At 44.1% G+C, this 25161-nt stretch overlaps 1 protein-coding gene and 1 pseudogene across 5 annotated transcripts in view; one reads left to right on the top strand and one right to left on the bottom strand.

The window, feature by feature from the left end:
* The window catches only part of Limch1 (LIM and calponin homology domains 1), a 315834-nt gene that overhangs the window by 131146 nt on the left and 159527 nt on the right, over positions 1–25161 (bottom strand). The gene's annotated exons all lie outside the window — the stretch shown is intronic.
* The window catches only part of LOC115065228, a 17217-nt pseudogene continuing 9201 nt past the window's right edge, over positions 17146–25161 (top strand).

The following is a 25161-nucleotide window of genomic DNA, read 5'->3' as shown; positions in this document are numbered from 1 at the left end:
CTAGGCTCCCCTCAGTGACGGATTGCAACCTGTAAGCCAAATAAACCCTTTCCTCTGCAATTTGGTTTCACTCAGTGTTTTATCACAGTAAGAGAAAAGTGGACCAACACAGCAAGGAAGGGGTATGTTGTTCTCCAAAGCACAGTTCAAGTCATCTGGGCTCCCTTGAAATTCCCCCAAATCCCTCAGTAAACAAAACAGATTAAGGACCGGGAAGATGGCTTATCAGTTCAAGCCTTGCTGGAATGGCAGGAGACTCAGGTCTCCAGATACCCATGTAAATGTCAGGTGGTTGTGGTGGTCTAACTGTAATTCTAGCTTCCGAAGATACAGATAGCAGATCTCCTGAGCAAGCTGCCTCGCTAGACCATATCAGGGCCCTCTGGGTTTGATTAAGAGACCTGCCTCATGGAATCAGTAGAAGAGTGGAAGGAGAATGACTTTCAGCATCAACCTCAGGTCCCCACAATGCACATACACCAATGAGCATGCACACCAGTGCATGTGTGCCTCCACATATGTAAATATGCACACCTATATGCAGCCCACACATGAAAACATTAAAAAAAAATTCAAACTAAAATCAATGGAAGAAAGAAATCTGCTATCTTTCTTTCTGGTGTCTTTCAATGTAATTAATTTAATTCTGCCCTGTTGCTAAGAAAAGTATTAAAATGTATCAGCTACATTTGGGGGCAGCTCCCTTCACTTTGTAAGCTACCTGCAAGAATTTAATTGCATATTTTCCAGGTTATCTTAGAAAGGAATATTGTACCTACTTAGGACACATAGGACAACAATGATATTAGGTGATGTTTGCTGAGTGCCTGCGGTGTGCCCATATAGTGTGAGCCATTTGATACATGTCATATCTTCTCTATGCAATAGTTCCTTGACTGCATTGCCACTAGGCTTTGCAGATCAAGGACAGCAGAGATCAGAAAGCTTCTGTGACCTAACATTGTCACAGAGCTGGAAGGTGACAGTGCTAAGAACTACACAGTAATAATTTGACACAATCCTCCAACTATTAACAGTGGGTTAGTCTTCCCCACTTAAGCACAGAAGTTGGAAGTTTTATGTAACACTATCCTCATTAAAATCAGTGTCGCTCAGTTTAATTGAGTTAGGTTTTAAGGGAAAACAGTTCAGTGGGTAAGGAGATTACAGCTCAAGCACAATGACTTGGGTTCAGATTCTCAGAACCTATAGAAAAAGTACACATCTGTGACCTCAGTGCTTACGGTTAAGATAGGCAGACCCCAGGGGTTTGCAGACCAATCAGGTTCAGTGAGAGACCCTGTCTCACAAAATAAGAAGGAAATGTGCTCATAATGCACCCCCTATCTCTCTCTCTCTCTCTCTCTCTCTCTAACACACACACACACACACACACACACACACACACTCACACACTTTAAAAAATAAAAACTAACCTTTATCACAAAACAAGATAAAAGTAGACAATGATCATGGAGCAACATCTCATGTCAACCTCCAGCTCCCACATGCATGTGAACACTCATCCGTGTGCACTCTCATGCACAGGTGCACACCCACACGCATTCGTGTCAAGCTTAAGACAAGAGAAGAACTAAATCAGGTGAAGAAAAGTGGAGGAAGGGTCTCTGCTCGCCGCAGGTGCATGCATGGGTCTGCACACCTGAACACGAGTGCATACCCATGTGTGTAACACACACGGAAAAAAAGCCAATATGCTTAAAAATGCTGTAATGGAGAAACTAAGTCCTTTTTATAACCCCCTACACAACGTGATGACACAACTCATTCCATTTCAGAGATCCTTCTAAAAACATTAATCATTTCTGATATCAATAGTGGGCAACTCTCCCTGGGTCTCATTCCCTGCTATCTGCCCAAATAAGGTAGCAGGGAGGTGTGTGTGTGTGGTGGTGGTGGGGGGTGTCACACATCTGCCCCACAGAATCGGATACAGCAACTCACATTTACTCCCAGGCTTTGTCTACACCTTCCAAACTTACCATTTCTTCACCCATAACTACAGCCCAAGTGACCATGCCTTAGCCCAGATTATAGGAGGTAACAATGTGGGATTTTGCTATTTGCTATTGACCGGCACACTTGGCTGAGAGGGCAGATTATAGTTTTAGGGCAGGCAGATGGGATCCATGCTAATTTATGATAGAGCAACATTACAGCCTTTCTATTTTAGCATTTCACCAGAATTGTTATGCTAACGCCAGATTCCCTGATAGTTCCTCTTTCCTTTCACTTCCAGATAGAAACTTGATTAATGGACACTTTTAGCCTTCTTTAACTGCTACCAGAGACAAGGGAGAGTCAAACATGCCACTGAGAAAGTCTGGCTTATCATCACTTTGACAAGGAGAAAACAAAATTTCTCATCCAGTTCCTGAACTGGTGGCATGATGAGGCAGTTTTACAGGAAGTTTACAGAAAGTCTGGACTGGAACGTAAAGAAGTCCACCATATGCAAAGTTAGGAGAGGTTTTTAGAGCCCCCCCCCCCCCAAAAAAAAGAGGTGCCACCAGACTCTGCCTGTTACTTCATGTCATTTTGGCTACTTTTAAAAGTGGCTCAGAAGTCACAGAACAGAAGCAAAAGTAAAGCCAAATCTCAAGCCACAAATCAACCCTGATGTCTATAAGGAGGGAGAGGTGGCAGCAGGGAGCGGGATACCACCAGAGTCCTCTCCAGACTGGAGGGGGTTTTCAAGGCCCCTGGGGAGATGTCTGTGGATTCTTAAATGCCATTTCGGGGAAAATGTTTATTGAAGTGTGTGCTCTTGTGATATCCTTCAATTTCTTCACAGTGTAATTAGGAGGCATAAAGAATAGGAGTTGGGGGGGCTGGTGAGATGGCTCAGTGGGTAAGAGCACCCGGCTGTTCTTCCAAAGGTCCAGAGTTCAAATCCCAGCAACCACATGGTGGCTCATAGCCATCTGTAACAAGATCTGACTCCCTCTTCTGGAGTGTCTGAAGACAGCTACAGTGTACTTACATATAATAAATAAATAAATGTTAAAGATTTATAAAAAAAAAAAAAATAGGAGTTGGTGGGTAATTTTCCCAGTTTCTCTCCCTAAGTCTCTTGTTGATTAAATTCTTGGTAGACATTCAGAATCCACCATTGTTGAAAATTTATAGTGCATCCCTCTCCCCCTCCCATCTGTCTCTGTCTTTCTGTTTCTCTGTCTGTCTCTCGGTCTGTCTCTCTGTCTCTTTCCCCCCACCCTCGTTTTCCTTTTTATCTTTTTTCTCTTCTTTTTGTCATTTTGTTTTAATGCCCAGAAATAGGAACTCAAGATCAAGAGGTATTTAAAGAAATTGTATAAACTAATTTTCATATAGCAATGGCAAGCACATATTTCTCCTTGAAATATGCACACAAGCCTTGAAGCCCCAGATGCATTTACAGCCTTTTCCTCCGGACCCGTTCCCTTGAGTGCCATGACTATACATTCTAATGAGCTCTTTTACATTCCACTCATGTACTGCTGGCCTCAAAGCACAGAACCTGAATGTCCTCACTGTTTATGAACAAGCCCTGACTCACCAAGATTTACAAAGCAATCAGCGGTACAGAACTAGATTTTTCTACCTATAGAGAATTCCGTGCAGATCTGAAAAATAAAAAAATAAGAAATAAAAAAACACAGCACACGAAGCAAGACTACATTGAAAATATAACATTTCGAACCTGGAGAAAGAACTAGAAAGAGATGACTAGCCACAAAGAGCTTTGCAATATGCTTGGACGGCACTCTTTCTAGTTCTTTTCCAGAGAGGTTTGATCAGACAATACAGGGCCAGGAAGAGTCTGGCACCTTCTATAGATGTACGTCATGTCTTGGATCTGTTCATGGGTCTGAACTCCTGGGACGAAAAGGGGGTCGTAATTGATTTGTGCCCAAATCTAAGAACGGCAACAGAAAGGGGCTGCATAAGGATGGGGTGTTGGGAGAGGTAACTCCATTTGAGAAAGGAGTGAACTAGGGTCTTCACATATGTGCATTTGCCTCAGAGCCTGTTTGACTGGAATGGGGCTCAGATTTTTCTTGTGTCTTTACTCCGGTCAGTCTTGTGTAGTCTTGAAAGCTCTCCAGAGGAGTGACATAATCCTTATGTGTGGTAGGAGCTCGGACACAGTCAGTAGGAAAAGGCTTCTGTGATGGGGAGGGCTCAGGAAGAATGTACAGGCCTGTGGAGCGACCCCCCCGGAAGGCTGAGTATTGGGAATGGCACCAGCTTGATGACTGAGAAGGTAGGCTGGCCTTTAAAGGAAAATGGGTCCTTAAGAAAATGAAGAATCCTGATAAAGGGATGGGCTGAGGGCCACACAGGGGGACCATATGCTGCAGGGAAGGGCCATACGAGGGAAGGTAATGCCACACAGGGAGTGAGCAATGTGGTCATCCTGTAGGAGGCAGCAGGGTATCCTTTTTGCTTCAGGGTGTAGGTTTAAGCTCTGGGGAAGATGGTAAGTAGACAGGGTTACCATGGCAGGAGGTAATGAGGAGCTGTGATGCACAAGTGTGCCTTAGAGAGAAGGATGGAGAGGGAAAAACTGGAGAGATGCAGACAGGCTTGGGAAAGAGGAGAGCGGGAGAACAGAGCTAATGAGTTTTGTAGATGACAGGAAGGAGATGATGGTGAGGTGAGGGCCAGCAACTGTGACAGTGACAACAGGCTTCAGTGTGGTCCTTCCCTGAGGGCGTTCTAGAAGAAGGGCAGATCAAGATCCAGAGAATAGTTACCCTTCTTCCTACAGGCCTTTCAGAGGCAGGGCACAGGCTGCAAGAATGTCTGAAGAAAAATGAAGGAGGCTGTAGGTACCTGAGAAGGGTCACTTGAAGCTAGACTTCCCATTCATGCTTAGCGTGCTCTGTTAGTAACAGGAGCACACGGGCACTTTATTACAGTCTGCAATTGCTAAAGGATTCTCTTAAAAAACAAATAACGAAGTCTGCCTCCTCTGTCCACTCTCCCAACCCTCTCCACCCGTCAACGTCAATCTATCAAACCAGATAAAAAGCCACAGAGATGAGGTCCTCTTGGGTAACACAGCACAAAACTATATCTGGTTCATAAAGCTACTTAAGTACACAGTATCAGAGGGTGACAGCATGTTTATGGAAATAAGCGTTTAAATGCAAAATCCACACATTTTAACAAGAGAAGCCCTGACATACAACAGGAAGCCTCCTCTTAGCATTAAAGTAATCCAATCACCCATGAGCTATAATCATGACACACACTGAAGGAACAGGCAGACTTGCATAGAGTTTACTGTCTCAAGAGGAAAAACCCCAGACACATCTTTCAGTGCGATGTGTCTAACTGTACCGTAGGGAGCTGAACCGGGAGATGGGAGTCCACCCAAAGGGGTCACCCTAAGGGTGGTCAGTCAAGTCAGGCTTGTCTCATTGCTGAAGAGGGTAGGGATGTAAAGAAATGACACTAGGAGGTGGGGAGACTGGGATAAAGGGACAGGAAATGAAGCCAGGCAGGCCATTGAGAAGAATAAGGAATGTAGCCTGTGGGGAAGGAACCAATAAACTTCTGGTTGAGAGGAAGTCTCATTGGTTTCCAGGCCACTTCCCTAGCCAGTGGTTCAATGGATACCATGCCTGCCAGATCTAAGGCCAGGGTGCCTTATCCCTGCTTTTACAGCCCTGAGAGACAAGCTTTGAAGTTCTACAAAGTAATTACTGTTTTTTTTTTTTTTTTTTTTTTTTTTAAAGACTCTTTTAGAAGAGAGTAGAATGGCCCCAGGGTTGTCACCAATGTGTGAAAAGGTTTCCTAAAGGCAAGAGATGTTTACTGGTGACTTCCATTTGTGTGTATGCCTAGGAAGTTTTAAGGGAAATGAAGCCAGACCCTGGGAGGCATCCCTGAGGTGCCCTGAAACTCCAACCACGCAAGGCCAGTGCAGGGGCACACACTGGCCAGGCCACCTTTAAGGGAAGAGAAGAGTTTGTATTGGTGCCAGGATGACTCTCAAGCTTATTAAATTAGCCTCACAACTGAGGCCTGACCATAAGACCTTAACTGAATAGACTCCCGCGGGAGTTTACATTTGGGACCCTGTGTCCCTCACAGAAGGATCCCTTTCAACTCTGTGGTGTGGGGAAAGAATTCTGGGAAATCAAAGTTTCTCATCATTCTATATTTCTAATGGTGTCTTAAACTCCCAGTGTTTGGGGGTGCCCCTGACTTAACACATTCTAGGCAGACATTACGCTGCTGATCCCTGTTCCCACCCCTTAAAACTAATTTGCTTCTGCCCCTAGATCTCTTCCCCCAGCACACACATAGGAGGTATAAAGTTTAACAAAACAAACCCATTTATGTGCCTGTGCTTGATTTAGGGTTATTTATTGAAAGAAAAGGGCATTAGTTAAAACTGCCTTATTCTCTCAGTTTCTCAAATTATCCCACCCAAACCCTTGTAAATTCTCAGCACGTGGTTGAGTACGGCTGTGTTTTTATTAATGTACTAACTACACTGACTAATATACAGAGCTCCCTTGTATGACCCCTCTTTTATAGGTCTCAAAACACAATTTTACACTTATCTTAACTTTCACAACATTGTCGGCTCACGATGACTTACTGACACCCGAGTTCCTAAGTACCAGGAATGAGGGACTCCGAAGTCACACATTACTATAGGGAAATGTGACTGTTCCACAACCGGCCATTCCATAGCTGGGTTTGGGACAGTAGAAGAGAAGGAAGCTCTGTGACCTGAGCTTTTTAAGTCATCACTACTCAATGTCAAGAACTGCCTGGGTACCTAAAGGAACTAGAGATCTAGCCCAACAATAGTCATTAGTAATAAAAATAAAATGGACAGGATAAATTCATATTCAAAGAATATGGATGGCCTCTTTGGAAGCCACACTCGAAATGCTTTTTGCCGTGTTGAGTTCCTGGGAAAAGTTGATCCAGGGGAGGATTTTGTAGACTATTAGCAATGTTGTCCTCTGTCTTTCAGGGCCCACCCACCCACATCGAATCCCCATTTTACCTTTGGGAGAAAACTCAGGGCCTAATGCATAACAGGCAAGAGCTCTACCAGTGGGCACTGTACCCAGTCTCTTACCCACTGTCCCCAGCCCTCCCTTCCAACTCCTGATTTAGCTCTGGTTCATTTCCACAAAGGCTCCAAATGCAAGAGAAGCCACATGGCAAAGAGAGAGACGCTCGGGCTTTTGGTGTCAGAGTTCAAAGCCCGATTCAAATCCTGTCTCAGCTGCCACTTGCGACTTAACCCGAGTTTTCATTTCCTCTGCCATAAGTGGGTATGGATAATAAAACTCATCTGCCAGCAATTTCTAAGCAATATATGCAAAGTATCCAAAAGTAAGCCCTTCTTCCTTTTATCCCAGCGTTGTGTGCCCCTGCTTGTTGAATTTATTGCCTAGGAAATCTCCTGACCTTCCCACTCATTAGTAATGGCCACATGTCTTCACATTGGACAGTGGGCCTCTCAAGGGCAGGTGTTTTATCCACTGAAGCATTGCTAGTACTTGGTGGATTCTTGATATTTGATGAAAATAAATGAAGAACTGAGCGTACTTTGCATTTTGGATGTTGGATCATCCAGGGCGAGGCAGCTTCAACATCCTCCCATATCAGCAAATGAGAAAGGGCAACATCCCGAACAATACTGATGGGGTGTCGAGAACCAGAAGGAGAGTTTCAGCTGGCTCTCACCCTGGGCGCACCATACAGTGTGAGGAACAGAAAGCATTCGTTGCGTGGAGTTAAGTATTTATCACACGCTTCCACATCTGAAGTGTCCCACAGCTTATACCCATTAGGCAGCTCAGGGGGAAATGTTTGAACACTCCACGGTGAAGTGGAAGGAAACCCCTGCTAAATGAACAGATCTGCGATGTTGATCAAGTTCACATCACTCACCAGAAGCCCGCGTTTTTTAATTTGTGAACAGTTCCCACATCCGTTGACTATGCTTGCCTTGTTCACACAGATGTGTGAACATCTCTGCAACCCCCCACTATCAATCAAAGGGCAATGACTAGAATTTTAATCAAACACAGGAGCTCTGAAATAGAACGGAGAGGCCTCCATTTTTGAAAGGTGCAGCAACATTGACAATGCCTTGAAGCTGGTCGCCAAACCTTTAAAGTCGATTGCAGCCTATCGTGAGTGCCAAGAGAGAGAGAGGGTGTCACCCGTACCTCAATCTGGGCATAGTATTTGGTGCTTGTAGGTACATGATAAACATAGCTGAATGAATGAATGAATGAATGAATGAATGAATGAATTGATTAATTACTTAATTTAGCTAATTCAATGTATATTTCGAAAATCCTTTACAAAATCCAACAGAAACACTTGAAGGGTAAGACATTGACGACAGATGATTCAACGGGAATGGATGAAAATCAAACACAACACACACACACGCATATACACATTTTGCTTTCATTTTTATTTTTAGCTTGACATAAGAGAGATTGGCCCAAATGTGTAAATTCAGCTGTTCAATGAGCCAATGCCATCTCAGCCTGAATTAACAATAACGAATAAACAATATAGCATCTGGAGAAATGTTTCAGTGGTGAAAAGCACTTGTTGTTCTTACAGAGAGGACCGGAGTTCAAATTCTCAGCACCCCCATGGTAGCTCACAACCACCCAGATCTCTAGTGTCTACTGATTTGGTACCCTTTTCTGATTTCTTCAGGCATCGGGTATATATGTGGTATACGAACATGAATATGAGAAAAAAATTCACGAATATAAAATGAGACAAGTTAAGCTAAAAGAAAAAAATTAAAGGAAAAAAATCATATATCCAGAGCATAAGAAAAAAAAAATGGTTTTCCTGCATTTAGAAAAATCAACTCCTGAGACCATATCTAGGAAACAGGAGATCTAGATGCACATGTCAGAAAGATAGATCTTGGCATAGTGGTGAGTGTCCAGGACTGATGCTGCTGCATGGCTATCAATGGAAGAGCTGAGTAATCTCAGGGCACGCCTGGGGAAATCCATCAACAGGACAGACACTTGAAGCCATGCTTGGTCACCTCACCATTTTGGCCGGAGCAATGCCCTGAAAGCAAAGCCCTGAAATACTATCATCGATGTATGAGCAGCTGACACTTGTCTGCTGTTCTTGAGACCTGGTGGTCATTACATAGTCCAAGGACAGTCATAAAAAAAGGAAAGAGAGATGGTGGGGAATCTTACCCATGTTAAAAAAACAAACAACAACAACAACAACAACAAAAACCAGAAAACTAGCTCTTTTTCCTTAGAGTTGGTTCTAGGCTTTATTGACTCTGAAGAAAAGACCCTTGGTTTTATAGGGATGTAGAGAGACCGTTACATCCACTGGTTCTAGAACCTTCAGAGGGAGCTCACCATCAGGGTACCAGGACTTCGGGTCCACCCTGGGATACTAGGCCAGCCGACTGCTCTGTTTGCAACCCCGTCATGCATAGTTAGCACAATTTCTTTGGATTCTCATCAGAAGGGATCCCAAGCCCTGAGACCTGGTACCCAGGGCTCTTAGTTCGTGGTTCTTTCCTGCCTAACCTCTTGTTTCCCCACTAGAACCAACTCTGCTTTATAGGTTTAGATCTCTGTACGGTTGCTTTGTCTTTCTGCACATCCTTTCATGTTCTTTCATCTGCCTGGACCATGCCTGCCAGGCAAATTTAAAACACTGCAACAAAATTTCAAAACTCTCCTTTTATCTACCCAAAATAGCTTTCTCCAAATTCCCAAGTGGGGTCCATTAATTTCCCTCTTTGTATTCCCACAGCACCGAGGGGCTACGTCCTTGTGAATACCGGCTATCCTAAGTTGAAATGTCTGCCTCCCCCAACAGGTAATCAGTTCTCCAAAGGTGGTCCACCCTGCCTTTCATGGCTAGAACCCTGAATTCACAGCAGCAGGCACCTTAGATGTTCACGTGGTCTGAAAAAATAGGGGAAGTCAGCTGCCCTTGACTGAGGAGTGTCCAGGCATCAGGGGCCACACTTCCATAAAGGGGAGGCGATCCCTAAGATGTGTGAACCCAGATGACAAGCGGCACCAGTGACAGCCGCCATAATAATAACCTAAGTCTCCTTTCAGACTTGCAAAACTAGAATACGTCCATTAAATAATAATAATAATAATAATAATAATAATAATAATAATAATAATAATAATAACTCCTCTCTGATTGCTAATGTAATGTCCTAAGTGGATAATTTCACGCCACTCCCATGAGCCCTGAAGTCTCCTCTCTTAACTCTTCAAGCTGGTCCCACCTCAGCTTACATCAAGCTTTCCAGTGATTATGATTAAATAGTGACATCCGATGCAAAGCCTTACAGAGAGCAAACATACTAAGCAACCACTTTTTAAAAAGTCGTTTTATCCAGGCTCCTGAGAAAACATGGCAGTAACAGAGAATGGGATCCATGCCTAGGATGGACAAGAAGGGGCTGGGATTTGAGCATTTTGGGATACAAAACTTGCAAATGCTTATGCTTCTACTATTAGACAGGCTAATGAGGGGCAGTCTCGGAGAGCAAGGCAACCAGGGGCAAAGAAAACTCAGATTCTAGAACAAGAGCCTGGTTTCTAGAGCATCCTTTCTTCCTCTCATGTGGATGCTGATGCAGGCTGAGCAGGTGCAAGTCTTAGAGATCAAGATGAAGGGACATAAAGGACAAACCACGTGAACTGAAGTGAGTCACAGAGGCTTCCCCTTGCCCACTAACACATGGCAAGCCCACTTTCCATTACTATGGGACTTGGCAAATTTTCTTAAGAGACCAAACGACACATTGTTTCAGCCTTGAGGGCCTCATGGTTTCTGTCTTAACCCCTCAAGCTCCACCATTATCGAAGGAATGTAACCAAGATGTTGCACAAATGCAGGAGCATGGCCAAGTCCAGTGTTTACAGATTAAAAAATTTGAATTTCACTTCATTTCCGCATGCCGCACAGCATTCTTCTCTTCCCATTTCTTCAGCCCTTTAAAGACATAAGAACCAGTCCTAACCTGGGCTATGAAAAAGGAAGTCACAGTCCCCTGTTCTGCTCTATGTAAACACTCCTGTTTGAACTCCTATCTGTATTTCTACAGCCAAGGGCCAGAAAAATAGCCCAGTTCCTGGAAGAGTCTCAGTATTTGCCCATAACGAGTTGGTAAACTTAAACGTTCATTTCATAAGGCTATATAAAGAAAAGCATATCTCATAAGCCTGATTTTCCTTTTAGCCATTTTCTATGGAAACATTGAGTGCTGAGTGCCATTTTGAATGCTCTCTAATTAGTTTGGCAATATAAGCCAAGGCTGTAATAAATGTCCATGATTATAAGAAGTCAGTGAGACTCATGGAGTCTATAGATAGAGCTGGAGGAACGAAAGGCACACGTCACTGCTCACGAGCCATCTGTTCTTCTACCGAATTGGCCTGCTGTCCTGACAAGGACTTCCAAAACTTCCCATCCTGAATGACATTGGTCTCTCTCCCGGAGGCAGAGACATAGGCTACACATTGGCATCAGAGTTCATCTTCTATATGTATCTGTAATATATATTATATATAATGTATACATAGCTTTCTTTTTTCATGAAAAATTGGTGTGACTCTCATGGGCATTAAACCTTACATAATTAATCATACTTTCCTTGTTGCTATGGCACTAGGAAACTAAAGTCAAGTTCCAATCCCAATCACAGAAACTATATATTTATCTTTTGATTATATTGATATTGTCCATGGTCAAAGCTTTTACTTTTCAACTATATTAATATATTTTATAAGCGGTTGGTAGAACAAGACTGAGCTATCAGTTAATTAACTCACTAATCTTAGTAACTAAGTTCATAAAACACACTTGACAACCATGTCAGCAACATGGTCATACCAAGATGAGCCAAATAAAGGCCTTCTTTCAAATGTCCTTTCTCGGGTCTCCCATGTCTCTCCATATGTTTCTGCTCTTCATCGGGCTGTTAACATCTTGTTGCCATGGCACTCATTATTTACACAAACAAGAAGCAAGGGAAGAATTTCTGCCCACTTCCTGACAACGATTACTTAGAATTTTAGGCCAAGTGTCTGTGAGTCCAACTCTGTACACCAGAGATGGTGAGGGGAGATAAACCCAAGCCATTTAGTCTGTATTCTGAAGCTGGGAGACTCAGTTTTGCAAACGCCTAGAAGAGTGGAATTAGCTAACAGTATCAGGTGATTTTTCTTACCCATTTACCAGCTGGTGTTATTAGAGCATATAATATAATATAATATAATATAACATAATATAATATGGCATGCATAGTATAGTATAATATAATATAATTAATATAACAAACCAACCAGATTTCAGATAACATTTTAACTCTTACCTTCTTGTAAACAGGAAACAGACCTTTTAAATACTGTTTCAGGTGTGTGTGTGTGTGTGTGTGTGTGTGTGTGTGTGTATGTGCTCACGTGCACCTGTGTGTATATCTGTGTTGTGTACAACTGTGTATATGGTATATACATGTGTGTGCCCCACCCCTACCCACGCCACTGTGGACAGCTATGTAGAGACTAGAGGAAGACATTGCGAGGGGGGGGGGTGTCTTCCTCTATTGCCCTCTGACTTATTGCCTTGAGACAAGGGTCTTTCACTGAACCAATAGCTCCCCATTTCGGCTAGACACACCAGCCAGTGCGTTCCAAGGATCTGCCTATCAAAGCACACGGCCTTGTATAGTTTTTTTCTTGTGGGTGTTGGGGATTCGAACTCAGGTCCTCATGCTTACACAGCAGATGCTTACCCACTTTACTGTCCCCTCAAACCAGGACACAGATGTTCAAACATCAGAGGGATGTTAAGTGCCATTAACACTATCTGACAGGTAGAGAGCATTCAGCTGAAGTTTGCCATCACTAATAGTAAGACTCCCAGGGAGCCCAGTGAGAAAGGCTCCATCCCCAAGCCTCACAGGTGGCAGGCGTGCCCGCAGGAATCATTCCATATCCTTCCCTTTCACAATAGGGAAATTCATGCTCTTCTGCTGTGGAGACAAAGCCTGACCTGAACCACAGGACTTTGGGGCTGCTCTCCTAAGGTCTTAGCTGGAAGCCACACTCCTTCCTGGTCCTTCTGCCTTTATTATGGAAACCAACTCCCCATGACTGTGCTCCAATAGGGAAGAAAACTGGGTGGAGGCCACTGCGGGTGGTGAGAGGCGCAGCCCAGCATTGCTCTTGATTCTCAGAGTGTGTGTCTGCAAGGCATCAGTAGTTTTTTTTTTTTTTTTTTTTTTTTTTTTTAATGAAACTGGCCAAAGGTCTATAAATTAAAAATATAACTATTGAAAATCAGAATGACTTTGGGAGGATTAAAGCTTGATCAATTATACTTTGAGATAGGGCCAGGGCATGGTGTCGTTAATCAAATGAAAATTTTCTTTTTAACGTGGAGAAAATTTACCAGGGTCCTTAGAGGGCTTTTTTGGGTAGGAACAAGGAAGTTCTCAAACAGGATTCTCATGAGCAGGATTTAAAAAAAAAAAAAAAAGAGTATTGTGATCATTGCTAAAGTATTTTAAAGGGAAAGATTATTCCAAGTGTTGAGCTCAGAACACACTTCAAATGCAGAATAGAAACCAAGAGAGCAAGGGGTTCATTCATCACAGAGGCAGAACAGTTCAGGTCCCAAGCCTAAACCTCGAACAGAGAGAAGCCATACACAGGGGAAATTTCTTCCAAGTCACCACTCACTGAGAGTTCATTGGGGCTAGATAGCAAGCTGAGTCGACCCACGTGCTTCTGTTCCTCACAAATCAATTGGTTAGATGCTATTACTGTGCCATCCCACAGATGAGGAAGTCCAGGGAAGGATATGAGTGACATTAACCTCCGCAACACAGCCGTAACCTTCACCAACTGCTTGGGATCACATGCCATTGGGCAGAAAGAAATTGAATTACTCTGCTCACATAGCTCAGTTAAGCCTGGCCACAGCCCCCTGGGGTTCATGCTAAGGTTCCTCCTTACTCTACTCTTAAAGTTGAACAAGTTGGCCCAAGATTGGCTCGCAGAAAGTAGGCTCAGTGGAATGATGAGGCTCCATGATCTACACAGTTGACACTCGTAAGCAATGGGAGGCAAGTGTTGCACAATCTCACAAGTGGAACCTAAAAGAGTCCAACTCACAGAGGACAGAACAGCCTGGCAGTGACCACAGATTGGTGAGGAGGACAGGACGTGACCAGGACAGTGCTGGTCAGGGGGCACGGGGTCTGATTTAGATCAAGGGAGCAGGTGAGCTCCTGCACGGCGTGGTGATGGCTGTGAGGAACCACGACGCTTGATTCATGTTCCCAGAGTCACTTTCAAATGTTCCCACCTCAAAATGGGACTTGTGTGTCACAAAACAGCAAGGGTAAAGTCCCCATTTGCAAGCCTTTGGCTCTTTAGTAGTGAAGACCCAAGCTACTTGGTGGAAGTAGGGAAGGAGTTGCCTTGGCAACCGCTGGGGAACCAAGGTTAAGCTAGAGGAAGCCCAGAGCTGACTCTGGAGGGTCATATTTGCGGTGTTGTGTACGGCTCACTCCGACATAGGGCTGTAATTTATCACAGCAGAAGCAATATGTGCATTGCCTAGAACAACATGCTAAGTGGGACAGTAAACCAGGGGAGAGTGCCTGGAAGTCTCAGGGGCAGGGAATGGATGAAGGGGTTAAAGAGGAGAAGAAAGCAGAGATAAGCAAAGTCAGACAGGTATAACACAATATAAGCAGGCTCGTGGGGATTGTCCCTGTTAGAAAACGGGGCTGAGAGATAGCTCAGCTCATTTACCACATGATGTACAAGCATGAGGACCAGTGTTCCATCCTGGAGAACATACGTGTGTGTGTGTGTGTGTGTGTGTGTGTGTGTGGTGTGTGTGCGTGTGCGTGTGCGTGTGCGTGTGTGTATACACTGAAGCAGATGCCTATAATCCCAGCACTGGAGAAGCAGAGGCAGGAGGTTCCTTAAGGTTTTCAAGCTAGCAAGCCTAGATGATTGATTGAGCTCTAGGCTCAGTGAGAGATCCTGTCTCAAACATCTAAGGCAGAGAATGGCTGAGAATTATACTCATTGCCAACCTGTGCCCTCTACACCCATGCTCAAGTGTACAACACTTGGCACAAGAGATGTGTGAGGGTGTCTTTCTACATGGAAGGCAGTCTTTTATTTGTGAATAGTTAGTAAATATCTGCTGGAAGTCTGTGGCCACGTCTGGACCATTTTGATGGATAAACAGGGAAGCCAGGCAGGAACAATTATTTTGGTCATTGTTAATATTTCATGTTTCCAAACTGAGCCAACTTAAAGATCTGGATTATGGTCCCACACATTTAAAACATCAAATAAGTATAAAGTGCAATGAATAACATTTCTGAACATATTGGTTTTTTTTTTTTCTACAATAATTTAAAACTATGAACTCTCTGTTCATCTAACTTTGGAAAGTCAAACCTGTGCCTCACTCTAGTGAATTCTTTCCTGACCCCAGGCATGAGAGACTATCACTCGCTGGCTTAGTGACTGGATGGCCATTAAATAGAACGGTGGAGAATTGACACCTACAAGTCAAGATGGAGCAGTTTTGTCTTAAGAGTGTACATGAGCAAGTGCCACCGGCCAAAGCGAAGACTGAGAGTATAGACGACATGGCGGTAGCTGCCCATCACGCTGGATATGGACCTCTCTCAGAGTTCTCTTTGTTTCCCATCCCTGATGAGAACTCTCAGCTACTCTCTCTATGTGCTGACAAACAAGAAAAAGAAAACAAAACACAACACCACTTAACTTCTCTCTTATATAATCCATCCCCCTCCCCACAACCCCCCAGGAAAACCAGAACTCAAGGAGCCTTGATGCTTTTATCAATGCCACTCAGTGTCAAGGACAGGAAATAAAAATATGTTTCTTTTCCAACTCAAATACAATACCCCTTGTGAAGCTGCTTTAAACAACTAGAAATAGAAGATTTGGGGAATATTTCAGGTGAAAGATACTCATCAGAATATTCCATTTCGCTAAAAATATCTGCAAGTTTTTCTTAGCCCAAGCTTTTCCCACTGCACTGAACTTGATCGTGATTAATGTGTTTCGCTCTTTTGTAGTGGAAGGAAGCTCTGAAGCCATCACAAAGGAGGTAGCTCTGGAGCTGTCCTGTGGGACCAGAGTCCCTGTGGGTGACAGGCCAGAGGGTTGTTTTCAGAAAGGAAACAGGACAGGTGTGTGTGTGTGGGGGGGGGGATAATGCAAATGAATGAATGCATCCTCATTACCTGGCAACCAGAGTTTACATCAAAGACCCAGGAGGTAACTTTGGCAAGCCCAGGAGTCCCTTGAGGCTATGCCTAGGACAGCACAATGTCCTCCCTTCCGCTGCTCTAGCACAGATAAATGAGGCCCTTCGCTTGGGAAGCCTAACCTTGCTGATGACAGCAAGGCTGACCTAGTATTCAGAGGTGAAGGAGGACAACTGGAAGGGTTTGGTGTCTAGGGTGGGCTCAGACATCACAGCTCCAGTAAAGGAAAGAGATGGACAGGCAGAGATGCGTGTGATGGCAACAGGGCTTTGGGGAGCAAGGTGACCTTGGTAACAGAAAGCTAGGGAGTCACAGGGTAGCAGAGACTCCTCCTGGCCTCCTTCCTTCTTTAATGGCTTCTTCTCCTTGCCATAGCAATCCCAATTCCTCTGGGCCCAATTCCTCTCCTCAACGGGAGCAAAGTAGATGTCAGCTAAGTCTGTTTCGAGTTCTGCCAAGAAAAACTGCAGGGTTAAGAACACACACACACACACACACACACACACACACATATACACACACAGCTTAAAATATCATGCTGCTGAGGTTTTTTTCCCTGGGCACGTAGACATACACACAGAGAAAGATTGCTGCTATTCAAAGGGCTCAAGAATGTTCACAGTCTATCAGGGAGTTGCTATGTTCTTAAGCTCTGTCGCCAGCTGCTTCTGCTCTCCAACAGGCCATAGATTTTTTTCCGAGCAGTTGATCATTCCGTTGGCCAATTACAACCCAAAGTACACCACATAAAGCCACCAGGATAATCACAGGTCTGTGGCTGACCAGGCTTGGGGGACATGGGTGGGCAGACGGGCACACTAATTCACTGGGTTACTGGCAGCACAAAAGTGTCCCCACGGGAGAAGAGGTTGAATTCCGGGCAGAAATATAAATGTGATTATCTGCAGAAAGATGTTTTCCATGATGGTGAGTTTGTCAATGTGCCTGGCAAATCTGTCACGAATGCACGCAAAAGAAAGGAAGGGGAGAAAACTTAACCAGAACTTGTGGAATGTCAAAATGATAAAAATTAATTACGAAATAAATGCACGCCATGCACTTCTTAGAAAGGGGCTGATAATCTTTGTATCATCATCATCATCATCATCATCATCATCATCATCATCAACTGACAGCCAAGATCCCAAATGGAAGCACTGCTCTGAGGCTGAGGGGCCTAACGGAGGACCTAAGGTCTGAGTGGGAGAATAACATTGGTGACAACAGCCCTTCACATGTTGTTCATTCAATCATGTTCATAAAGATGATGCAACAGCTATGCAGGCACACGTCGGTGTGCTGTGCTGCACACTAGCCTTTATCTGAGTATTCAAGGAAAAACAAAATCTTCATTCAATTCAGGACGAGTGACACAGAACTGAACTTTAGTTGTCACATGTATTGAGCTTCTCAAGTTCATGAAAACCCCAACTTTTCTAGTTCAGCTACAAAACACCATCTCTACAGGAGTACAGAGAAGAACTAGCACATTCAAACATAACTCATCCTTTCTCTGAAGACCCACCATGGTGGCTGGGACCCTGTAGTCATAACCTAAACTAGGGGTAGGGGTCAGGGGTATCTTCAAGACCCTCATTGCTGCGGTGGGAATCAGGTTTGTACATTCTCCACAGCTCCCTGCTTCCACTTCAGCCAAACCAACTGCACCCCTTGAGTTTCTCCACAACTTTCCTCCCAACACAAGGTTCCGGCACATTTGAAGGTAGAAACAGCTTCTGTGTGTTCCACAGCAATGTCATCAGGAGGTGCCGTGGAGCAACGAGGAGCTGTGGAGAAGTAATTCAGAGGCAGCAGCTCATGTGGTGTAAGTGGGCGGGCTTTGCCAATAGTAACATCATTCCTCCAGCCGGTACTTGGGTCCTCCCTACCTTGGGCATCAAGCACCACAACTAACATACCACTAAACATGCAAAGGAGGAGGCGAGGTGAATTCCGGGGACTGATGGACACACACATGAAGATGAGGACGTTTCTGGTGGTAATGAGTGGAGACTGGCTGATATCACCATTGTCTGCACCCTGCTGTGGCTCTCTCTATAAACAGACCTTAGAGTCTTCTTTTTTGCTAGACCTTCCTCAATACCAAAGGCCTGCTTCCTCACCTGCATTAACCAGGCCTAGTTCATGGTTGTCACTGGGAAGGAGAAGCTGTGTGAAGAAATGGTCCAGGTTGATGCAAAGACGTTTTCAGAGAGCCGGTCTCAAAAGGATACCCCAAGGAGAGAAAAGAGTTCATGGGAAGAGAAGAAGAGCCCCCGGGTTGAGAGTAAGGAATAAAGAAGACAGCTCCTAACAGGAGCTGGCTACCCTTGCCCCTTCAGCTACCTGCCCAAGAGGAAATTTGTGTTGGATGAGTTTAGGCATAAGTAGTCTAATGATGTCATCCTCTCTGTGAACATACTTTTGTGAGCACGGTGACAGGGATGCTGGTCCCTGTGGTCTGCTGAGTTCTGCTTTCCTGAAGAGCTCACTCAGACATTATGAGTTGTAAGCGCATCACAGAAATGTACCAGAGATTGGACAAACTGGGGAAGAATGTCTTTGATAGTGCAATCCTCTCTGGAACCAAAAACAGCAGATCCATTTTTGGTGTTTAAATCTACTGAAAGCAAGAGCTTGCCGGCCCTCTAAGTTTATATTGGTAAGTGGACATCACACCATATACATGGCAGAAACTGGATCCTGAAAGCCAGGAGACCCAGACCCTAGCCAGGAGACCCAGACCCTTATTTAAAAATTCTTTTTCTGGGACATTGAAAAAGAGGACCATAATTCATGTATTTTATATCTATATATTTACATGCACAATTACAGATAAGCATATTTCTTTTAAAAGATAACATGTGATATTTACAGTCAAACTATATACCATCAGATATTCTGAGCCTTGAGGTCTTAGGGACACTCACTAGAGAACAAAGTAATAGACCCATGGAAGGAATTGACATCCAAATCTCTTAGGCATGGTTCTAGGTGGGATTTTCTTCTTTACACATTTGATGCAATTAGCTTTCACCAAATCAAGATATTAACCACAAAAAAACCATACTGATGATAACAAATGTTCATTATTTCTTGAGAGTCAATGGATCCCTTGGCTCTTATACATGGGAATTGGTAGTAGGTAATTCTTCAAAGACAATTGCAAGAAGTAGTCCGTAACCTCTTTAGCTCTTGTTTTCAAGGTATTCAGAGGATTCATTTCTAGGAGGTTTTTCTTTCTTGTTGTTAATTCTTACACTGATGTAAAGGAGACACTCCAGGGCTTACAGAAACACACAGACTGGTCTCCTTCACAGCGAGACCCAATGTGAACAACAGGATGGAGGGATGTCTGCAATACGAAGTGGGGAGTGGGAGGAGGCATGTCCCTGTGCATGTTTATTTTAAGAGAAGAGAGGAATGAACTTTAAGGGATTATAACTGAGTCAACGTCAGAAAAGAGCAGGGGTATTTAAGAGGAAGTGATGAAAAGGAACAGTTAGCTCTTCCTTTCTCCTTCCTCCCCACCTCCTTTCCTTCCTTCCTTCTTCCCTCCTTTCCTTTCTTTCTCTCTCCCCTCCTTACTATTTCTCAACTTTCTTTCTTACCATTCTACTCAAATCACTTTTCCCCCAGGTATTTTTTTCTGCTGAAAGTCTTTACTAGCTAAGTAGGTAGTTAGGTGAATAGGTGAATAGATATAAATCTGTAAACTTGTTTAGGACTTTGCCTTGATGGAATATTTTGAACACAGAAACCTCTTAACATTGGCTCAATCTACATACATGTAATCAATCACATGTCCAAGAACATTCTAAATTTTCCTATACTTCTAAGTGAAAATCTAGAAGCCGCAGTGTGGATAAAAAAAATCAATATCTTGGAAACTTCAGTTTTTTGGGGAGTACAAAATTCAAGCTGAACAAGGAAGATGAAATATGATTCTGTCAGAAACAGTTCTAGCAGAATCGGGACTAGAGTGAAAGTCCCAAGACTAGCTGTGCTCAGGCCCAGAGGAGTCAGGAAGCAGCCAGTGAAGGCAGAACAGTCCCAGACCACTGCTCACCCTACAAGTATGACTGAGGTCAGGGTCTCAGAGGTCAGTCTTGGGTTCGGCCCTTGGAAAGGAAGGGAAACCACAGCAACTTTTCAAGTTGTACTCTTTATGGTCTTGGTGGGGACACAGCCAACATCAGCCAGGGGGCTGTTTACCAACAGTGTCTTCCAGCACTTCCTTCAGAAATGACTATAGAAATCCCTGCCAAAACTTACATGAGAAGCAAAGAGAGGAGACTGAGTGTAGCCATGTAAAACATGCCCCAGTCATTTCGTAACCTCCAGCTCCTTGCAGATGGTTGCTGTGGAAGAAATGACTGCTTACAGAAAACAGAGCCCAGGAACCCATCCAGCCACCAGAACGAGAGCAGAGCAAAATTATCCACTGCGCTCTGTAACTCACAGGGATGCCTTTGCTCAGTGCGAGCCCTACAGTGTCTAGGAATAAAACCTTCACAGAGAAGAGGGAACGGGGTTAGGGACAAGTACAGGTCATTGTGGAAGGCATTCATTGTCCAAAGGCACACACTGTATTCAAGTAGAGCTCTACAGACTTGGAGAAGCCAGATAGAAATTAGTACCTCTCACATACCCAAGAGATGTGAGGGTCTGGGTTCTGGAAGGAACCAAATACAAGCTCAGTTGCCAAGGTAGTAGCACAAGCCATGGAAGCTGGCCTCCATCAACCTACCTGTTCAAAGCTGGGCCTTGGGAGTCTTGGGATCCTTGGAACCAATTACCTAGGGGTCATTCTTATCTCTCCTTTACATTGTTTTCCAGAACAGTTCGGTATGTCACTCCATACACAGAACCCACCCTTCCAGCTGCCCAGGAATGCACAGAAACATGGTCCTTCTCAGTCTACTGGATATTTCTTTCTAAAGCCTCAGGAAAGGGGTCATGATAGTTCGAGATAGTTCCCTGGTCTGATTAGTTGTTGGCACCCTACTGTCTGCTACACCCTGCAGGGTTTAGATAGCAGCATACCCCGGGGTGAAACCCTGACCTTTGGTTTAGTACCTAGGTGCAGCAATAGTGCAGTCATTATTTGGGGAAGATCAAGGAATACACATACAATGTAGGAAGATTAGGAGGAATGCACATACATGTATGCATACACACTCACACATAACACATACACACACACACACACACACACACACACACACACACACACACTCCTTTACTTGCTCATACTCAAATTGTCCTTTCTCCTGGAGAAAGTTTATTAACAGAACATTTGGACTTTACATTCAGAGCTAAACTCTCAAAGGATTCTAAATCCATCTAAATAGTCTTCCTCCTCCTCCTCCTCCTCCTCCTCCTCCTCCCCCTCTTTCTCCTTCTTCTCTTCCTACTCTCTCTCTCTCTCTCTCTCTCTCTCTCTCTCTCTCTCTCTCTCTCTCTCTCGCTTGCTCTCTCTCTCTCTCTCTCTCTCTCTCTTGCTCTCTCTCTCTCTCTCTTACTCTTCTCCTCTGTTTACTTTTCATTCTTCTCCTACTTCTTTATGAAAGTCAAGAAGAGAGTTATTGAGCCCATTTTACAGGCAAGTAAACATGGGCCTCAAATGACTAAGGAATCTGCCAGGATATGCGGCTAAGATATGTATTCTGAAAATTCAGGGTTTCAGATTAGGCCCGCTAACTGTACAGAAGAATGTCAGCTACCAACAAAACACACCGTCACCTTTTGAAAGATAGATTTTAAGAAAGGCTGGGGGTTATGAGGAATTGCATTCCATTTGTTCAGCAAAAATCTACTGAATATCTGTGTACCAGGTGCTGACAATGCTCAGGCTGGCAATGGACCTACATGGATCTGTTCCTGATGTTTTTCTAGTTACTATGCGTCTTATCATCCAAAGAAGAAGCTGGTGAATATGCTACTCAAGGCAACCTGGAAAGCAGGTTCTTTTTAATGTTCTTTTCAAGGAAACTTCCCTTTAGCGTGTCCTAGGACTCTCAAAGAACCATCTAGGGACATGCAAGAGGCTAGAGAGATGGATGACTGAGGGCACTAAGGTACACAGGGAAGTGTATAGCATGAAGTCACGGGATCTGTTTCTGTCCTAACGCATGTCTTTGCATGTCTTCTTTCCCCGACTAAAAGGGAGGACTGAAAGGGCGGTCTGGATAGCCTTGTCCCTTCTTCACCTGGGTAAGCTGGAAGAGGAATGGCCACCCCTAACGCTCAGCAAACCTTCAGAGAAAGCAGGTTGCTAAGAACGGCTCACATCCATAGGCAGATTCTCTAGTTCCAGACAGCAACTCCAGGTAGCCCCACCCGGGCGGTGCAGAACCAACAGCCCCTTCTTCCCCCTCTGCTGAATCAGCCAGGCTGGAAAGATCCAGTGAGGATGGTTATAGCCTCTGGAGATATTTGGTTTAACTTGGCACCACGAAGGAAATAACAGTAATTCAGGGAGAGAATAAAAATGAGGAGTTGGCAGAATAAAGGTGATAAAAATAGATTTTTTCCAACTCCTCGAAGATGAAGCATTTTGCCACGGGGATCCGTGAAGCTGTTTCAGTTTGGTTTTCGATCCAGCCCCATAAATTTGATGAAGAGAAATTTCCTTCCCTTGATAGCCGGTGCCATGAAGTGTTCAGCGTTCAGACAGCTTTGACGGGGTTTTATTAGAAAACCTCTCAGGGTTGCCCCCCCCCCACTCCTTTTTATGCCTGTTATAAATAGAGATTGTGACAGAGGGTCGAGGACCAGTCGGGGAGGCAGTCCTTGAATACAGAACCACTGCCATTTCTTCCCTGGCCAGTTTTCTCCTCAATTCTTTTGTTGTCAGAAAAGGAGATTTTTTTACAATGCATAGCAAGGCAGCTGAGACAAGAGAAGAGTGAGAGAGAGGTCTCAGGTGAGAGGTACCTCTTGTATATATAGACACATCCCTCATGGCACCAAATGGTGCAGTGTTGGGGTCCACACATTGCCCCACATTGCCTCCTTCCTTCTCTTCTCTCCTGGACATCGATCATAGATAATTTCCAATAATGGATTTACTCACCCCAGCATGTCTTCACACTCTGTACTGAGCTCCTGCAGACCCACATAGGGAGGTGGGAGGTGCAGCTCCCCTCCTGTGAGCCCCTCACAGCAGCCCAGATGTTCCTACATTCTCTTGCCCAGCAAGATCCTCACTACCACGATGGAGCCCTGCTTGGAGCAGAGCAGGCAGGCTGCAATCGCTGGAATGCTGATGTGGAGGGGAATGAAGTGTGAGAGAGCTGATTGCCACACCTATTGGGAAGGGAGGTGGGGATTCGGATCCCTCCAAGGAAGAGGAGGCAACAACCCCAGAGCTCCAGAGACCCAAATACAATCCTAAGAAGAGAACATGGTGATAGCCTGTAGCACGCAGTAGGCTTGCAATATTGTCAGCCATTCTGGAACTAGACTAAAATCAGTGTGACTGGGCCTTAGGCTTCAAGTTCCAACTCTGAGACAAACCAGCTGCAGTGTCCCGGGCCAGTTATCACCTTCTGAGCCTCAGTTTCCCCGTTTGTAAGATGATAGTGTTGTTAAACAGGTAGAGGGCTCCTAATCCTGCAACCATGAAAATAAACACAAGCTTAAGAAATAAGAACCACTGCTAGGATTGACTGAAAACATACCATCCGCCATCATCTTAGGCATTGAATGTGTGTCAGCTTGCTTGGTCCCACAGTGCTGAGATGAGATTTATTAGCTCTTATTTTATAGACGGGGAAACTATCACAAGCTCTCCGTGGATCCCCGTGAACATAAAAGATCATCATATCCATTCAATGTTTTGAATTTAAATGGTGGCACTTAATCTCTGTGCCTGAAATTGAGATGACATCTGAGAATGGAATCCAGCCCTGATGGGTGACTAATGTGTTTACAGTCTCTGCTGGTGTAATTCTGTGATACCAGTATTTATGGTTATAGTCGCTCTCGCTACTGCAGAATCCATTTTCCACCTGTTGTTTTTTATTAAAACTCCATAAAGGCTGTGAAATATTTCTTTGTGCAGATTCTAAAAACAGGGTCCTGAAATATGTGAGCTGAAATTCTGTGTGTGGATTTACTGTTTGGAATTTTCAGGTGCCATAAAACACAGCGTTTACGACCAATCTATCACTTATAAAAAGTTTATTAGATTGATAGGCTGGCGGACTCTGGTATCCTGCCATTTATTGACACCAATACATCTTATGGTAGGCTGGTGTTTAGCACTTACTAATAACTCCTGTGTTTCCTCTTTCCTTGCATTGTGCCCTCCTTTATCATTATCAGGTTTATTATCATTTACCCTATTTTTTTAAATAAAATATTTTAGAGAGAGTTTTTTTTTAAAAAAAAAAATATACAGAAGACTTGCAAAAAGAAAAAGAGGTTCAGTACAGCTAAGACCCCACATCTCAATGCCTAGGATCACCGTAGCAACTGGCAAAGAGATGCTGGCCAAGTGCTAGAAACTAGAATCTGGGTTCCAACTCTTTGATACCATCTAGGACAGCACATTACATTGTCAGCAGGTCAGGACTTACCTTGTTTCTTGCTCATTTTTTTTTTTTTTTAAATGACCTTGGCAGTTGTGAAGAACACTGTCAGGAATCTTGTAGAATGTTTTTCTCCTTGACTTTGCTATTTTCCCTCATATTTAGCTATGTGAGGAGGACCATTAAGGCTAAGTCCTATTTTTACAACATTGTATCCCTCACCCTGTTTTTGTTCTCTCTCTCTCTCCCTCCCCCTCTCTGTCTCTCTCTCCTTCT

This window comes from Mus pahari, chromosome 13 (genome assembly GCF_900095145.1).
Source record: "Mus pahari chromosome 13, PAHARI_EIJ_v1.1, whole genome shotgun sequence".
Classification (NCBI taxonomy): domain Eukaryota; kingdom Metazoa; phylum Chordata; class Mammalia; order Rodentia; family Muridae; genus Mus; species Mus pahari.
The sequence above is the reverse complement of the archived record's forward strand: the minus strand, read 5'-3'. Positions and strand labels throughout refer to the sequence as shown.